The following is a 19,490-nucleotide window of genomic DNA, read 5'->3' as shown; positions in this document are numbered from 1 at the left end:
AAGAGTTAAAAAGCAACTGTATAATGTGTAACATACAGTAAATGCTCAATACATAATGACTTTTTTCTTTTTCCCTTTCTGGTTTGTAAAGTGCTATTGATGGAAGCACAGAGGAAGAAGCAGTTAGAATTGCTTGTGGGGAGCCTAGACAATGTCTTCATAGATTTGATCTGACAACATCTTGATATTTAAGATTAGAATTATTGATGTCATTTTCTTACTAAAGGAGCTCCCTGGAATTAAGCACAGGTCTTGGGGTTTGGAATGCTTTGCTTCTCTGCATTTCCCATGGTATTGATAAGAGGGTTGGCTTTTTTTGTCTTTCCAGGCAAGGTCATGTTTGCACTGCAAATTTGTATAGAGCTCATTCCAGCTAGGCTGATTTGCATTTTTTTTTTTTTATAGCCAGCCATCACTCCCCCACCCCACACCCCACACCTCCAAAACACCTCAATAATTGTTAGTTATAGCTTTGAAAACATGTGCTCAGGTTGACTTCTGTTCTGGATCAGTGGTAAATTCTCACGGGAGGTGGAGTAGAGTGTGTTTGCTTGGGTTAATCAAGTATTTTATGAGTTGACCTTTACTAGTGAAAACCTAATTTTTCTCTCATGCCTGAGTAACTCTAATAGGCTGAGAGCCTTGCTCTCGGATATTATCTGAACAGTTGGAAGTTGCAGCAGATTTGCTTGTCCTTGTCCTTGTCATACAACCACAAGGGTCAGTGGGATTTATCTCCCCTTCAGCAAGGGTGCCCAGACCCTTTATTATTATTATTATTATTATTATTTTTTAATTTGCTAGAGGGTGCATGCACTTGCTGGAGAGAGACAGAGGTAGAAGGAAAGTGAGAAAGCACCCCCCATGGGGAATGGTCACGCTGCGATTCCTTTTTTCCATTTCTCCTTTCATGATTTGAAGCTTGTACAAACTTGCTCCTGGTGTATTTTTCAAACCTTTGGGTCTGGGATTCATACAGTGTAATTAGCCTTGTGAGATCCAGCTATTTTAACCACAATGCTACCAGCTGGCCTGAACTTTCTTTTTGTCCTGTGGTTGTAATGTACTGGGACAATTACTCCTCTCTCTCTGGTCAGCATTTTATACTTTTGGAGTTTTTGCTCTGGTTTATTTTTTTGAGAGAATGAATAAGAAGGGAGGAATTGTCTGGTCATGAGGTAGAAAGAGCTACCTTGCTTGTAAATTGAAGCTACTGGGCAAAAAGTGGGTAAAAAACATTTTCCTGGAAGGGAGTGACCAATCACTGGCTAAGTTAGAATTGGCTTTGGGTTAAATGGGCCTGGTGCTCCCCAGGAGTGCAGTCAGTATGTGTCCTGCTATATTCTCAGTGCCCTCCTTTGGGAATTGAGCATTGTCACAGAGGAGATCAAATATGGGCCAGGAAGGAGGGGTTAAGGAAAGAAAAGACAGAGGGAAGAAAAAGGAACTTTGATGAGCTGTTACTCTATGCTAGATGTGTCACACCAGTATTTCTTTTAATCTTCATCTCGACAACTTTGTGGGTAATTTTTTTTTTTTGAGAGGTTTTCACCATAGGGCGCTTGCGCTCACTAGAAAGACAGAGAGAGACAGAGAGACAGAAAGCGAGAAATCACCCCCCAGGGGGGATGGCCACGCCACAATCCCTTTTTCTCCATTCTCCTCTCAGCATCTTGGGCATGCACACACACGTGCCTGGCATGAGTTTAAGCCACCGGGTCTGGTACTTGAACTACAGTCAACTACATGGGAGTTCAGCGACATAGCCATTATACTAACTTCTGGTCCCCAACTTTGTGGGTAATTATCCTTGTTCCTCTTTATCTTCACCTGACAGCCTTATGAAGTAGCTATCAGTAGTCTTGTTTTACAGGTGATGAAAGTGAAGCCCAGAGAGGTTAAGCAACCTTTCCAAGGTAACAAAATTAGTAAATGATAATAATAATAATCATTCATTGTGTGCCTGGAAGGTACATGCCAAGGTTTTTTATTTTTTATTCTATGAGAAATTATTATTACCTTTGCATTGCAAATGAGGAAACTGGGAACGAGAGAGTTTTGGTTACTTGGAAGGTCACTCATCTAGTAACATCAGTGCAGGGATTTGAAACAAGGTCTGCCTGATGACAAAACTTGTTCCTTTGATATCCACATCACTTGCAAATGGGAGACTTGAAATTCAAATACAGTCACAAGAGCAGAGCTTGTGTTTTATGTATTCGTGTATTTCCCAACCTTGACAGTGCCTGCCATGTTATTAGTACTCAGTAAACATTGGCTCTGAAATTTAGCTCACCTCTTCCCCATAGCATATGTTACCTACAGTGGCTCCCTATGGCCAGCTGCCCTAGCTCCTTGGCTACCTTTGCCTTCCCTACCCTTTGTGGCCTTCCCAGCCTCCCAGCACACAGCATCTCATCCAGCACTAGTACTTTTCTGCTTCTTCACCCTCTTCTCCCCTGGCTACATACTTTTGGTCCTGCTGTTGCTCTCCATCACCCTCCAATCCTGGCCATTTGTTTTACTGTAGTTTCTCTGAGCAATCCCAGGCACCTCTCTTTCTAGACTATAATCTTCTTATTCTGTGCCATATACTTTGACATTTAATTATCCATTGTTCCACTTTCTGTTGGTTCCTTGGACATTACTCTTCACCCCAGTCAACTGATAGTAGCCATATCATAATGATCCATTGGATTGGTTTGTACTCTGCCCTTTACAAAATACAGTCATGTGCTGCATATTGATGTTTTGGCCAATGACAGGCCGAATATGTTGCATTCTTGGAAGAGTTATGACATTTTTTCCCCTGCGTTTTTCTATGCAAAAGTGTGTCATGACTTTTCTGGCAACCCAGCATAATTGTGGAGTAGGAGGTTATACCATGTAGCCTAGGTGTGTTAGGCTATATCACCTAGGTGTGTTAGGCTATATCACCTGGATTTCTGTAAGTATGCTCTGTAATGTTCACACAATGACGACAATGCCTAACAACTCATTTCTAAGAATGTATCCCTGTCATTAAGCAATGCATGACTAAACTCTTCTGTTCAAGACCTTTTTTTTTTTTTAAGTTTATTTATTTATTTCTCCCATGAGTGAGACAGAGAGACAGGCACCCCCAATAGGGTTTTTTCCTTTTTGGAGAAGTTTTTGCTATAGGGCGCATGTGCTTGCCAGAAAGACAGAGACAGAGAGATAGAAAGCGAGAAACCACTCCCCGGGGGGATGGCCACGCTGCAATCCCTTCTCCTCCATTCTCCTCTTGGGATCTTGGGCATGCACGCACATGCGCCCGGCGTGAGTTTAAGCCACTGGGTCCGGAACTCTAACCGCAATCAGCTACATGGGAGTTCAGTGACATAGCCATTACACTAACTGGTGGTCCCTATTCAAGACCTTTTTGTGCACCATGCTTACAACACCTGCAAGTTATGATGGGATTATTGTTTCCGTATTACAGCAAGGGAAACAAATGCAAAGGAGGCAGATGTGTATCTAATTATGGGCAGAACTGAGACTAGCTCTCAGGTCTACTGGCTTCTGGTTTTGTGTTTGTCTGTAGTTCCTTCCATATTTCTATTTCTCCCTGCCATTTCCCCTCCTGCCATTCAACGCAGAACTTCTTGCCATATGGGTTTTAGGGAGGCTTGGTTGGAACCCAGGGAATGGTCATTGCCTAACTAGCAATCTGTGGTACTTCTCTGTAATGACAGTGTTTCTGTGCTGCTGTTGCTGAGGCTGCTAAGATTAATATTGAACTGAGAAGCCTTGGGCAGCACATGGCCTGGTGGTTAAAGCAGCTGGATTCCAAGTGGTGGACCATAAGGTTCGAGTCCTGGACCTGGCAGCTTAAGAACACACTGGGTACATGGGCTTATATACCCAAATTTCCAAAAGGAGAGAGAAGGGATTGTGGTCCTTTCCCCTCCCTGCATCTCTGGTGCACGCATATGTCCTGTGGCAAAATTAAGAAAATGATGCAGCAGTATTGACTCATTCTGATGGTCAGGGTACTTCTCATGGAGGTTCAGGAACTATGTCAGGATGTATGGTAATGGACAGTTTCCTATGTGATAATGGCATGAACTTTGGGAGCAATCAGACCAATGTTTGAAACCTGGCTTTGCTGCTGTTTATTAGCTTGCTGACCCTAGATAAATCATTAATCTCTGAGCCTTAGGGCTCCTGTGAGAATATTTTTAAGGGACACATAATGGCTCTTTAAAAAAGAAGTATTTGTTGGTGGTTTTTATTGTCAATATTGCTTTAAGTATAGGGTTCCTGAAGGGCATGAAAGCCGACTATGCCTCTGATTCTTTCTTTCTTTTTTAATTTATACTAATTTTTAACAGACAATATTTCCCTCAAGCTGCCACCATCAATTGTAGTTTCATCTGACTTTCAAAGTTCTATATTAAAACATGGTTGCCTTTGCTGTAAAAAAAAAAAAAGAAAAAAAAAAAGCAACTATAACCCTTAAAGTATCTCTATGATATGTGCAAACCACTTATTTTTATTTGACAAGTCACAAACTTTAACAAGCTCTCCTCCGTGTGACATTACAGTTAACCAAGATGAATGTGAAGCAGGTATTATTTTAGTTTAACTGCAGTAACATTTACACCTGTAAGAAACAATGTCCTTTTGACCTGACAATACCTGGTCTGTGTGACAAAATTCAAAAATTATCCCCTCTCCCTCAAAAAAAAAAAAAGACACAAGGAAAAACTACCTTAATAGATTTCAAGTTAAACATAGCATAGGCAATTTAAGTATTAATATGGCATAACTTTCTCTCTTTGTGGCTCTTAAATGCTCACAAACAAGGGATGAGTACGTCTGTTTAGAAATTTGAAATACAATTTTATTCCAAAATTTGAAATACAATTGTGTTCCAAAACAGCCAAATATGTAGGTCCAAAAATGAAGGTATTTTTAACCGCCACATTTACTCCGAAGCCCATTTGTCTCCTTCAGCATCCCCAAGATGAAGCACGCGTTCTCGTGAGCTAGTAACAAAGTGGCACACGCACTGCACCGCTGACATCGCAAGGCAGTTGCCTGTAAAACTAGACTTCTGACGTGGGGGTCCAGCTTCATTTTCACAGGTCGTCATCCTCCTCCAGGAGAGCAGTTGTCTGAGGAACCTCTAGGTCCTGCTCATACTGCGGCTGCCAGACCCGGGGCCATGACGACCTCTGGTGAGCAAGAGCAGGCATGGTGACAGACTCTAGGTTAGGGTCTCTGAGGAGCTTCCTAGCCAGCAGAGGAAGGGCTTCTCAAAGTCATCATTACTTTTGGCAGAAATACCATAGTACTGAAAATTCTTCTTTCAGTGGAAGGCAATGGATTTTACCTTCACTTTCCTGTCCTTAATGTCTACTTTGTTGCCACATACACGATGGAGATGTTCTCACATACTGGAGCAGATCTCTAGGCCAGTTAGGCATGTACATATAAGTCGCTCTTGATGTTACATCAAACATTATGATGGCACATTGGGCTTGGATGTCGTAGCTGTCCGTCCCTCAGCCCGCCGAACTTCTCCTAACCAGCTATGTCCCACACGTTGAGCTTGATAGGTCCTCTGTTGGTGTGGAAGATGAGTGGGTGGACCTTGATGCCCAGAGTGGCTACATACTTCTTCTCTAACTCCCTAGTCAGGTGACGCTTCACTAATGTGGTCTTCCTGGTGCCACCGTTGCCAGTCAATACCAGTTTGAACTGGACCTGATACTCTCCTGGGGTGACCATGGTATCCTCTAGAAGCATCTCTGCACCTGTCTGACTAAGGCTGGATGAGATTTTAGTTATTTCTGAAACCAAATATTGCTCCAAAGATGTTTGTTAAGTAGTTATATATATAAATTTATTTATTTATTTAGAGGTTTTTGCCTTAGGGTATCTGTACTTGGTGGAGAGAGAGAGACAGAAACAAAGAGAAAGAAAGTGAGAAATCATCCCCCAAGAGGGATGGCTATGCCACAATCTTTTCTCCTTCATTTTCCTCCCAGGACCTTGGGCACGCACGTATGTGTGCCCAGTGTGAGTTTTAAGCCACCAGATCCAAGACTCAAACTGTGGTCAGCTATGTGGGAGTCCAGTGACATGAACAAGAGGGCGGGAAGGAAAAGAGAGAGAAATAGGGAGGGAAGGAGCGAGCGAGAGAGCAGAGAGAGAGAGAGAGACAGAAAGAGGGAGTAAAGGAGAGAGGAAGGGAGGGAGGGAGGGAGAGAGATAAAAACATTCTCAATAGGGTCTTATTATGCTACATTCCCCTTTCCTGGCCATCTAAGCTCATCAGGATCTTGGGCATGTACACTCACAGAATCCCAGCCAGTTTAGAACCCCTAGCTATCTGGGTTCCAGTGGCCTTAACAACCAGGCTATGGGCTAGCTTTGGCCTGTCCATTTTTCAATTGGGTTGTCTTTTTGTTGCTGAGCTGTGAGAGTTCTTTATATATTCTGGATCCTGCCTAGGATTCAGCTTTTTAAAAAACATAATTTGGGGGACTAGCTGCAGTGGTGTGTGCAGGTGTGCTGCTACCTGGCCAGCTAAGGCCACATAGGAGGTGCGGTTTGATTTCTGGCCCATCCTAAGGAGCTGAGTGTGGTGGCACACAGCTATAGTCCCAATGGCTTGGGAAGCTGAGATAAAAGGATCAGAACAGATCTTGACTCCTTTCTCTACCCCCCCCTTTATTTTTTTGGCTAGGTTTTCTGGGTTTAAATCTTAAATCTTAGCTCTATTTACTAGTTATGACCTTAGGGAAGTTATTTAAATTCAGTTTTTATATAGAAAACATAAAAAAGTCATGACTTTTCAGACAACCCAATAAAGAATTCCTATGCAGGTTTTGTGATCAACTTACTGTAAATATTCATTACATGTTAGCAATAATCATTTAATCTTCTCTTCCTTCTGGATCAGTGCTGTCCAGTAGAACTTTCTGTGATGATGGGAATGTTCTACAATAAATCTATGATGCCCAATATAGTATTCATTAGCCAAGATAATAACAGGTGTGGGGGCGCTTATCATGGAAGGTCTTGATAGTGAGTAAGACAGAGGAGCGAGTTAAAATGTTGTAAAAGTAATTTGGCATCAAAACATAAATATAGAATTACCACGTGACCTATCTGTTTCACTTCTCAGTATATACTCATGAGAACTGAAAACAGGTTAACTTAAAAACTTGTCCACAAATGTTCATAATATCATTATTATTTATTTATTTATTTTTGAGAAGTTTTCGCTATAGGGTGCGTGCACTCTCCAGAGAGACAGAGACATAGAGACAGAAAGCGAGAAATCACCCCCCAGGGGGGATGGTCATGCTGCAATCCCTTCTCCTCCATTCTCCTCTTGGGATCTTGGGCACGCACGCACACGTGCCCAGAGGGAGTTTTAAGCCACCTGGTCCAGGACGCGAACCGTGGTCGACTACATGGGAGTCCAGCGACATAACCATTACGCTAACTGCTGGTTCCCCATAATAGTATTATTATTCATAATAGCCAAAAAGTGGAACAGAAATGTCTATCAACTGATGGATAAATAAAAATGTGATACAATCACATAGTGGAATATTAGCTATAAAAAGAAATCCTGATATATGCTACAACATGGGTGAAATTTGAAAATACTATGCTAAGTGAAGAGGCCATGTATTATCTAATATGATTCCATTTATATGAAATGTCCAGCATTGGCAAATCTGCAGAGACAGAAAGTAGATGAACCAGCCCTGTGGCCTAGTGGTTCAGGGAGCCGAATCCTGCATGGCTGACTGTGGTTCAAATCCTCTCCCCTGGTGGCTGAGAAACATGCCAGGTATGTGTGCATCCTCCAGACCCCAAAACAATAGAGAAACAGAGGAAAAGAGATTGTAATGTGACTGCATTCCATTGAGGAGTGCTCCCCTCAACCTCCTTACCCCAGTTTTTGTCTCTGGTGAGAATATGTGCCCTCTGGCAATTAAACAGAGAGAGAGAGAGAGAAAGGGAAAGGGAAGAGGAAAGAAAGGGAAAAGGAAAAGGAAGAAAGAAAAGAAAGAAGATTACACGTTGCCAGGGCCTGGAGGGAGGGGGAAATGGGAAGCGACTGCTAATGGGTATGAGTTTCTTTTTGGAGTGATAAAAATGTTTTGAAACTGATTGTGGTGATGGTTGCACAACCTTGTGAATATACTGAAAACCACCCAATTGTACAATCTAAAAATGATGTATTATATGGTATTTGCATTATGTCTCAATAAAGTACAAAGATAATTTGTGTTTGCTGAAAACTACTGGTTCTAACAGTTGTAGAAAATGGTAGTGTATTTTCTTTTCTGATTGGAAGTCTTCTCTGAGGACTTTGGCCCACAAAAGGTAAGATTTATGGTCCCATTCCAGTTTTAGATGCAAACCTGAACATGATTTGAGGCAGAAGCCCACAGTGGAGGAGGGTAGGAGGCAGCAAGGTCCTGCTTTGACTCAAAGGACTTTTTTTTGCCTTTGGTTTAGGATCGGCATAGATGAGTCACTCTCTGTAGTCTGAGAGATGTGGGATGTGAAGAATGAGCTGTTTCCTCTGTTCTGAGGACATCTTGAGTATCACACAGTTGTAGGCCAAGTACAGATGCTTCTCCACTTAGAGAGTTACATCCTGATAAACCCAGAGTAAGTGAGAATTTTTCAAGTTGAAATACATTTAAGGGACCAGCAGTTGGTGTAATGGCTATGTTGCTGGACTCTCATGTAGTTGACCGCAGTTCGAGTCCTGGATCTGGTGGCTTAAATTCACACTGGGCACGTGTGCGTGCATGCCAAGATCCTGAGAGGAGAATGGAGGAGAAGGGATTGCGGCGTAGCCATCCCCCCGGGGGGTGATTTCTTGCTTTCTGTCTCTTTATCTCTCTCTGTCTTTCTGGCTAGTGCACACGCCATATAGCAAAAACCTCTCAAAAAAAAAAAAAAAGAAATACATAAATACATTTAATATATCTAATGTACTGAATATTACAGCTTAGCTTACTATCTTAAACATGCTCAGGACACTCATATTAGCCTGTATTTGGGGAAAATCATCTAACCCAAAGCTTTATTTATTTTTTAAAGAATTATTTGTTTATTTAATTTTATTTGTCATTATTATTTTTTTAATTTGACCAGAGTGACAGAGAGAGAAAGGAAAAGTGAGAAAGCAAGCCATCAGGTCCAGGACTTGAACTGTGGTTGGCCATGTGGGAGTCCAGCACCTTTATTCACATGCCACCTGCTGCCCTTCCACAAAGCTTATTTTATAATAAAGTGTTGAGTATCTCATGTAATTTATAGAATATTGTACTGAAGGTGAAAAACAGAATGATTATATAGGGATGTGAACTTCAGTTTCTACTGAATGCCTGTTATTTTTGTGCCATTGTAAAGTTGAACAATATAAGTTGAACTTTCCTAGTTAGGGACCAATTGCATAGGTTATGAATTATTTGGCCTAAATTCTTTATGGAGAATTCTCTGGGTACATGACACGGAAAAAGAGAGCTAACCTAAGCCTATGGGAGCAATCAGACAAGAGATTACGATTACAGACATTCTTTTCACATTTTCACATCTGAGCAATTGAAAGCTTGAGGGAAATTGATTTTTTTGGTTCCCCACTCTGTAAATAGCTAATGTTGGACTTTCTTTTGGCTGGTATTGTGTTTTATGCTAAAAGAAAAGAGACTTAGGCTATATTAGTTACAGAGTTCACAAACACTCAGGAGGTAAAATGAACATCTAGGATGACAAGAGTCTGGGACTAGTTTGGATAGGGTTGTGCACAGTCAGAGAAAGCATGGGTGGCCAGGAGCTTGGTAATAAGAGAGGAAGGCTAAGAAACCCAGCCTGAGTCCGGGGCCACAGAGCAGCATTCACTGGGAGGCGACTGTGGGGAGAGTAAGACGGGATACATTTTTGTCCCTCTGCTCTCGCTTGTTTCTGTACCTGCTCACTTTTGCTCCAGAACAGATAGGCCTTTGAGCATCTGTTCTGAGCCTGGTCTTGCGCTGGTCAAAACTGAAAGTAGGGCGGGAACCAGCAGTTAGCAAAATGGCTATGTTGCTGGACTCCCACGTAGTCGACCATGGTTCGTGTCCCGGACCCGGTGGCTTAAAACTCACGCCGGCCGCGTGTGCGTGCGTGCCCAAGATCCCAAGAGGAGAATGGAGGAGAAGGGATTGCAGTGTGACCATCCCCCCTGGGGGGTGATTTCTCACTTTCTGTCTCTATGTCTCTCTCTGTCTGGCAAGCGCACGCGCTATAGCGAAAAACCTCTCCAAATAAATAAATATATAAATAAAAAAGTTCATTGACTGTCTTAAGGGCAAAGGGACACTTTAAAAAAAAAAAAAACTGAAAGTAGGGCATTGTGAGACCTGGGCTCTGCCTCTAAAAGTGCTTAATATTTTGGGAGAGATGAACCTGGAAACAATGACTTTAATGGTGTGTAAGAGAGGTGTTCTTGATACATGAGACTGGAGACCGACCGACTGATCTGGGTTTTGGTACACCTACTACTAGATATGGGGCAGGGTCTGGATGAGGAACCTGTTGAAGTCGTTATCAGAAGATGAAGCAGAGGTACAAAATGCTGTTTTTGAGGGGAAGAATGTGGGCTGCTTTGGGGTCTTTCACTTCACCTTCAGATTTGATGAAGGAATTAGGGTGTCCGTACCCAGGAATCTCTCTCTTTCTGTGCCTTCCCTCCAAGCCGTGCTGGGCTGAGCACAGAAGGCCCTTCCTTGTTCTATACTTGCTTCCTTGCTGTTTTGGAAAGATGAAGCCCAAGAGGTGCCAGAGCTATGCCAGTTGCTATGGGGCCGGAAACAGGTGAGGCTTCTAGCCCTGCTTGGAAGTTAAGGAGTGAGGGCTTTGTCCTCTCCAGCCAGCTTGAGGCCTGCCTTCACTATGAAACTGGATAAGTAGTCCACACAACTTGTTTTTCATCTGAGGCTATTTTTAGCTTTGGAGTCCAGCAAGGTAGGATGATTGAGATACTTCAGTGGGGTCCAAGCTTTTGCTTGATCCTCTTTGTCAGGATATGTGCACAGCCATTTCCTAGGAGGTCAGTTTTCCCAAATAGGCTGTGCTAAAAGGAAGGAGTACTTCCTTTCCTTCTCCATGGGTAGTATAGGAAATGTGAGGGTGAGTATTCAGTTTACTATTCAGTTTACAACCTGGGTACAAAAATAGAGATGCTGTATAGTTTGGAACATTGCTCTATAGTACTTATTTTAAAATTATCTTTAGAGAGATTTTTGCTATAGGGCACATGGACTTGCTGGAGAGACAGAGACAGAGAGACAGAAAGTGAAAAATCACCCCCCAGGGGATGGCCATGCCACAGTCCCTTCTCCTCTTGGAATTTGAGGTACACACACACACACACACACACACACACACACACACACACACCTGGCATGACTTTTAAGCGGTCAGGTCTGGGACTTGAACAGTGGTCAACTAAGTGGGAGTTCAGTGATGTAACCATTACAACATCTGCTGTCCAAATTAATTTATTCTAAAAACTTCTTGCCAATAGACACTTGTGCTTACTAGAGAGAGATGGAGAAAGAGAGAGAAAGAGAAAGAAAGCAAGAGAAAGAGAAAGAATGGGGGAAAGTGAGAAATCACCTCCCCTGGGGCATGGTCAGGCTACAATCCCTGCTTTTCCATTTCTCCCTCCTGTCAAGATTTTGGGCATGCATGAACCTGCCTCTGGCATGTTTTTCTTTCTTCTTCTTCTCCATCTTCTTTTTTTTTGGAGAGGTTTTTTGTTTAGGGCACGTGCGCTCGCCAGAAAGAGAGACAGAAAGCGAGAAATCACCCCCCAGGGGGCATGGCCACACCACAATCCCTTCTCCTCCATTCTTCTCTTGGAATCTTGGGCACGCACACACATGTGCTCGGTGTGAGTTTAAGCCACTGGGTCCAGGACTCGAACGGTGGTCAACTACATGGAAGTCCAGTGACATAGCCATTATGCCAGCTGCTGGTCCCCTGGGCATGTTTTTCAAGCTGCTGAGTCCGAGACTTGAACCATGCAGTCAGCCATGTGGAATCCAGCTGCCTTACCCACCACACCACTGGCTGGCCCACTTTATAGACTTTAAAGCAATTTTGAGGGTCTTATCTGAATGTTTCTTTGTGTGTGTGTGTGTATGTGTATGTTTTAGTTTGCTATATGGCACGTGTGCTTGCTGGAGAGAGATAGGGGGTGTGGTATGGGAAATCAGTCCCCAGGCAAAGATCATGCTGCAGACCCTTCTTCATTCTGTTCTTGGGATTTGGGGCATGTCTGCTCATGAACCCAGCCAGTTTTCAAGCCAGTAGGTCTAAGACTCGAACTATGCATTTGGCCATTTGTGCCCAGCCATTTCCTGGGAGGTCAGTTTTTCCAAACAGTCTGTTCTAAAAGGAAGGAGCACTTCCAGCACTTCCACACCACCTGCTGGCTTTCTGTCTGTTTTTGTCTCAATGGCCAGGCTCTATTATAGGGTGTGTGTGGGGTGTTGAAGGGAGCACTCTATAAATGTATAGACTTCCTGTGCCTGCATGCCTTAGGGCTAGCAGATGGAGCAGCCTTGCTATATTGGGACCACTGACCACCCATCAGTGGCCCATGTCCAGGAGTGTTCTTAGAAAAACCCTATTCCATGAGTGTGCCAGGTGGCTGTGGTAGGGGAAGGGTGGAGGGTGGTGAGGTTCTGTGGGCAACACCTGAAACCTGATTGTTGTCTTACCCCTAAGGCCCAATGTATAAATAAATACTTTTGATTTAAAGAATGTTGGTCTGGAGCATAAAGTATTTTTTGATAGGAACCCAGACAGAGGGGTTATGAAAAGGCAGCTAGCAGCCATTTCATGCCTGTTACATGCCGAGTTCTCTATTAAGTGCTTTAACAGACATATTTTAATATGGTCTTCAGAGATAATGTTACCAATATCTTATGAATGAACAAATTAAGAAGCTAAATTTCCTGATCAAAATCACTTTTTATTAGCCTTATCTAGGCTCTTTCTTTTCTTTTCTTTTTTTTTGAGAGATTTTCACTGTAGGGCGTGTGCGCTCGCCAGACAGACAGAGAGAGACATAGAGACAGAAAGAGAGAAATCACCCCCCAGGGGGGATGGTCACGCCGCAATCCCTTCTCCTCCATTCTCCTCTCGGGATCTTGGGCACGCACGCACATGCGCCCGGCGTGAGTTTTAAGCCACCGGGTCCGGGACACGAACCGTGGTCGACTATGTGGGAGTCCAGTGACATAGCCATTACGCTAACTGCTGGTTCCCTCTAGGCTCCTTCTTGAGGGTCAGGCCTCTTGACTTGGCAGACACCTAACAGGGTACATGTGTGCATGTTTAGTATTTTCAGGGTGAGCCGAATTAGTAGTCTTGAGTTTTTTCAAAGTCAGCAGGAGGTGCAGTTACTTAGAATGGGTACTGATTATATGGATAAAGATATTGTGAGGTGTATAATACCCTTGACGTACTACCATTGAGTGAGGAGACAGGTAAACAGGTACTATGAAGTAGTGAATATTAAGTTAGCTATAAAAGCAAGGAGGGGCCCTTTTACTTTTTGAGGGATGTGTTGGACAAGGATTTACACTGAGGCCTCAACTCTTTTTCCTCCTTTCCATATTTGAAGCTCCTCATTTGAATCTCCCTTACCACTTGACCATGTATTTGACAGTTTCACCAGTCTTACTTTTTCATCACGGTTGCAACTCATTGGTATGTGTGTGTGTGTGTTTCTTTCTTTCTCTTAAATATCTGACTTGGGTCATGTTACTTACTCTCTCTGGACTTCATTTGCATTATCTGTAAAACGAGGCTAATGACAGATGGATATGTTGTAGTCTCAGAGCAGGGACCAATCCAGGTGGTGATCTCTGGAGGTCTACTTGAGTCTCCAAAATCTGTGATCTTAGTGTTCATCCCCTTCTGGTCCTAATACAGGGCTGGACATCCAGAGGTTACTACCGATGGTATTTTATAGCACCTCAGAAGTCTTTAGAAGCTTTTTCTATCGATCCTGTTAGAACTACAGCCAGCAGTGCTGAAATAAACTCTTGGCTTCTCCTGACCAGTCTGGTAGTGAGGATTTGACTGAAACTTCACCCTGAAGAGGATATTGTATTTATGTATTTTCTAGTGTGTTTTATTTTTTATCATCTAAGTAAATAATAGTGGTTTCCTGATTTTGTTTCTGGAAGGCGTTATTTCAACAGTGGGATAGGAACCTACCGTTAGGACTTTCACCTTTCTAGACATTGGCTAGAAGTGCAAAGCTTTATGAAGTATGGTGTTTATGTACAATATCAACTTGAGCTCTAAACTGGTAGAATAATCAGCTATGGTAAGACTTGGGATCCTATGGGACTTCTTAGGAAGTCACAGGAACTCTGAGCTATAGTTAAGTCCATCACGCATCAGACAGTTAATAATGTTAATTGTTATGAAAAAATCAAATATATATTGAGTACTTATATGTCAGGTATAGTTACCTACTTATGTGATTCAACAGCCAATGACATAAATACTGTTATTTTTATTTTATAGATGAGAAATCTAAAGTCGCATATCTAGTAGTTGGTAGAAATGGGACTAATTAGAAATTTCATGAACCTATACTTTTAATATTGCACTATGCTGCCTTCCCAGTGGTCTGGCTATATTAGAAGTCTTCAAAGAGTTCATGTAAATGGACCAGCCCTGTAGTGCAGTAGTTAACTGTAGTGCATTGGAGCCAGATACCACATAGCCAATCATGGTTTGAATCCTGGCTCTGGTGGCTTGAAAAACCTGTCAAGTGTGTGTGCATGCGTGACCAAAATCCTGATGGGGTGGAGAAATGGAGGAAAAGGGATTATGGTGTGGTCATGCCCCATTGGGGGATGCTTGCTTGCTTGCCCTCATTTTCTATTGTGAGCTCACTCACCCTGTGGCAAAATAAAACAAATAAAAGTTCATGGAGGGCCAGCCCCATGGCCTGGTGGTTGAGGGAGCTGCATCCCACATGACTGATTGCATGGTTCAAATACCTGACCTGGCAGCTTGAAAAACACTCCAAGGGCATGTGCGTCCCAAATCCTGACAGGGTAGAGAAATGGACAAGAAAATATTGTGCTGTGAACACATCCCATTGGGATGGGGGTGAGCATTTTCCCTTTCCTTCTCTGTGTGTCTCTGTCTCTCTCTGGTGAGCACACATGTCTTCTAGGGAAAAAAAGTCTATGGAAAATGCATATTATTCATGAAATTCAAAATTTGTTTTTGGCACCAAAATAAATTTATACATTAATTCCATTCTTCGGTGAACTTTTTGAAGTCCCCCTTGTATCTTTATTATTTCAGCAGGCAGACTGCCTCTTTGGGAAGAGGAAGATGTGGTTATTGTCTCTTCTGTACCTGAAAGATTCATTTAATTTTGGAATGCCTGCTAAGTGCCAGGCACTGTTTTAATGCCAAGGATAGTAATTTAATTAGTATTTTAAATTTTTCAGTTAAAAAAAGGTACTTAACATAAAGTTAAGAGCACAGAGCTGGATCCCAAATCCTGGCACCATTTCCCACTTGCTCACAGCAATTAATATGTTTGAAGTTCTTAGAATAGTGTCTGACACATAAGTGCTCAATAATGTTAGCTATTATTAGTGTTAATTCTAAATTGAAGACTAATCACTGTCAGGCTTTGGGAATGCAGTGGTAAACAATGTAAGATCAACCCTGTCCTTATAGAGTTTACAGTCTAGTGAGGAAGGGCGGTTATTGTTTTTAAACATTTAGTCATTTATTAATCTGTTGTGATTTTCAAGCCTCTAGGGGTCCTGGACTCAAACTGACCTAGGAAGGGAGGTTTTTTTTTTTTTTTTGGAGAGGTTTTTTAGTTGTGACAGCTTGGAAAAAACACACTGGGTATGTGTGCTTGCTGTACCTCAAATCCTGATGGAGTGGAGAAGTGGAAGATTGCAGTGTGACCATGCCCCACTGGGAGGTACCTTCTCTTTCTCTCATCTATGTCTCTGTCTCTCTCTCACACACACATATACACACATGCTCTCTGGCAATTGATTAAAAAAAAGTCATAATCTTCTAAAATGTTTTAAGAAATGTTCCTAAAGACTTGTGTGTGTGTGTGTGTTTATGTGTTTAAGAGAGATTTTTGCTATAGGGCATGTGTGCTTGCTGGAGAGAGAGAGAGACAGAAAACAGAAATCACCCTTCACTGGGGGATGGCCATGCCACAACCCCTTCTCCATTCCCCTCTTGGGATAGTAGACATGTACACACTTACGCCCAGTGTGAGTTTTAAGCAGCCAGGTCCAGGATTCCAACCGCAGTTGACTATGTGGTAAGTCCAGAGACATAACCATCTGCTGGTTCTGAAGATAATTTTTTTTTTTTAACAAATGATTAGAAATATAAACATTATGAAGTGCAGAGGACTCAGGATTCTCTAAGTGTTGAAGGTGAGATCCAAGGTGGAATAGGGACAACACAGATTCTTGGGCCTGACTACTTGGGTTCAGTTACTGGCTCTTCACTTATTAACTATGCAGTATTGGGCAAATTACTTACGTGGTTTGGGCATTTGAGCTGAACGGTAGAAAAGGTAGTTCTAGAGATTAATAAGCAATATTAAAGTGTAAGTGGTTAGAGCAGTGCCTGGCACATAAGTGCTGTATGTATATATGTTAAATAAAGTAGATGAAGCACATTCCTGTTAAAGCCTAAATTGGGGGCAACAGGTGGCATGGTGGTTAAGGCACTGGACTCCCACATGGTCAGCCGTGATTAGATTCTTGGACCTGGTGGCTTGCTTTTTCACTTTCCCACTCTCTCTCTCATCAAATTAAATAGCAATGAAAATAATAATAAATAAAATTAAGCAAGTAATTTTTTAAAAGCCTAAATGTTGGTATTATCCTCCCACCCCTTTATGGAGAGGATGTAAGAGATTTTCAACAAGGTCTTGCCATGCTGTGATCCTGTGTTTCAACCTCCCAGCTAGCTAGGATTACAGGTGAGAACCCAGGCCTCCCATGTGGCCCCAGCCTTGCACAGCAGCATCCTACCACTTGCATCACCATGACTGTGCTTTTCTATTCCTTTTTAAAACTTACTAACTTGATTTATCTTATAGCTTAAATCCCAAGTTCTTTATTATGACCTGTAAATGGAGTGATCATATTTGTCTGGAACAGTCCTTGTTTGCAGCTGATTTTCTGGTCTTTTGCTCTCTGGCCCTGTTTTTTTTTTTTTTTGGGGGGGGAGGTTTTTTGCTATAGGGCATGTCTGCTCTCCAGAAAGACAAAAGAGAGAAAGAGAGACAGAAAGCAAGAAATCACCCCCATGGGGGGATGGCCATGACACAATCCGTTCTCCATTCTCTTCTCAAGATCTTGGGCACACACGCACATGTGCCCTGCGTGAGCTTAAGCCACCGGGTCCGGGACTTGAGCTGCGGTCGACTACATGGGAGTCCAGCGACATAGCCATTATGCCAACTGCTGGTTCCTTGTTCTCTGGTCCTGTTTAGATCATAAAATTACATGATTACCCTTCACATGAGGCCTTCCATGTTACCCCTTTGTATTTCCAGTCTCAACTTTTGACAATGTTGTACAAACACCTCACCGAAAAGTGTTTCTGTGTACTACTTGTCATTTCCCAGTATTATGTACTATTTATTTATGAGAGAGAGAGAGAAAGTAAGAAAGCAAATCATTAGGTTCGAGACTCTCACCGCAGTCAGCCATGTGGGAGTCCAGTGCCCTTAACCACCATGCCACCTGCTGGCCCCATTTTAAATTTATTTTTATTGTTATTATTTTTTTAGAGAGAGATTTTTGCTGTAGGGCGGGTGTGCTCTCAGGAGAGACAGAGAGAGAGAGAAAGTGAGAAATCACCTCCCAGGAGGGATAGCTACACACAATTACTTCTCCTTCATTCTCCTCTAGGGATTTTGGGCATGCATGCACACGTGCCCAGCATGAGTTTCAAGCTGCCAAATCTGGGACTCACATTGCGGGAGTCTAGCACCTTAATCATTACACCACCTGCTGGCCCTTGTAGTTTTTAACTTTTAAGATAATGATCTTAATTGAATTAAATGGGTTGAAAAGATAGTGAAGGCTTGTTTGCTACTTACATGAAAGATCTTAAAAAAATTAATCACTGCAAATAATACGAAGGGTATGATTATGCTGTGCTGTTAAAATTTTCTCTATAACAGTTTTCTTGATTCTTCAAGAACAAATTAAACTTTCCATAGCAAATTTGTTGTCAAAATGCCTCTTGTGACAGTTGCTGACTTCACGATTCTGAACACCTTTAATAGTTTCTCTGTTACAGTTTATGAGTTCTGTTGTCATGACACAGTCAATAAATAAACCCAGATGGTTGATGTTTTCAGTGCAATCAGTGATAACCAAATTAATGAATTCGATATGACTGAGGCAAGTAGGCACCAGCCTTGATGTAGATAAGTGACTCCAGTAGGTTCCTGGGCTGTGTAACAATGGAATTGTTCTGAGGGATAGCACTTATCCAGGTTAAGACCCAAGTAGGTTGTGATTTTTTCTTAAAATCATGGAGAGTGTTGGCATGATCACTATCCTCTAACTTTGGGACAAGCATAGTGATGAATTCAACCTCATCTTCAAAGATCTTAATATTTCTTCCATTGTCTAGTAGTGAGAGGCTGGGCATCGACAGATGGCTCATTTAAAATGACATCATGTTGATGTATTTTATTCCACAGTAGTACTTGTCATCTGGTTGATGTGCAAAATATTTGTACAGGTATGTTCCTTTTAGAATTACACCCATCGGACCAGCAGATGGCATAATGGTTACTTTGCTGGACTCCCACACGGTTGACTGCAGTTCGAGTCCCAGACCTAGCAGCTTCAGACTCATGCCAGGCATGTGTGCGTGTGTGTCCAAAATTCCGAGAGAATGTAGAAGGGATTGAAGTGTGGCCATTCACCCGGGGGAACTAGGGGGCAATTTCTTGCTGTCTCTCTGTCTCTGTCTCTCTGGAGAGCACACACAAAAAATAAAAAAATGATATCCTCAAACATTGTTGCTAGTCCAAAATACATGCAACCATAACCAGGCTCCTCTTTGGCTAACTGGTACCTCATCACTTGGGTCTTTGCATTTAGTTGTGATGCTAGATGGGTTGAGAGGTGGATGATAAGTGTCTCCTTGCTGCTCTTGAGCTCATCCTTCTTGACCTCCTTCTGGGCCAGAACTGAGTTGAATGTCACCCCTGCTATCTCAGTTGGACTGAGCTACCCAGGCAACTCTATGGAGGGTTGAGGTTCTGTGTCTTTGCATATTTTTTCCTTTTTTTTGAATTGCTTCTCTCTTTCACCACCTTCTCTCTTTCCTACCACTGCCCTCTTGGCATATACTTATTCATTTTTCAGGGTATACTTCAGGGCCAG

At 42.4% G+C, this 19,490-nt stretch overlaps 1 protein-coding gene and 2 pseudogenes across 4 annotated transcripts in view; 1 reads left to right on the top strand and 2 right to left on the bottom strand.

The window, feature by feature from the left end:
* The window catches only part of STIM1 (stromal interaction molecule 1), a 221,145-nt gene that overhangs the window by 22,430 nt on the left and 179,225 nt on the right, over positions 1-19,490 (top strand). The gene's annotated exons all lie outside the window — the stretch shown is intronic.
* On the bottom strand, positions 3,913-5,832 carry LOC102488455 (GTP-binding nuclear protein Ran pseudogene; annotated as a pseudogene).
* On the bottom strand, positions 18,285-19,465 carry LOC102498956 (integral membrane protein 2B pseudogene; annotated as a pseudogene).

The sequence above is a fragment of the Tupaia chinensis genome, unplaced genomic scaffold (genome assembly GCF_000334495.1).
Source record: "Tupaia chinensis unplaced genomic scaffold, TupChi_1.0 Scaffold000047_1, whole genome shotgun sequence".
In the NCBI taxonomy this organism is placed as follows: Eukaryota; Metazoa; Chordata; class Mammalia; order Scandentia; family Tupaiidae; genus Tupaia; species Tupaia belangeri.
The sequence above is the reverse complement of the archived record's forward strand: the minus strand, read 5'-3'. Positions and strand labels throughout refer to the sequence as shown.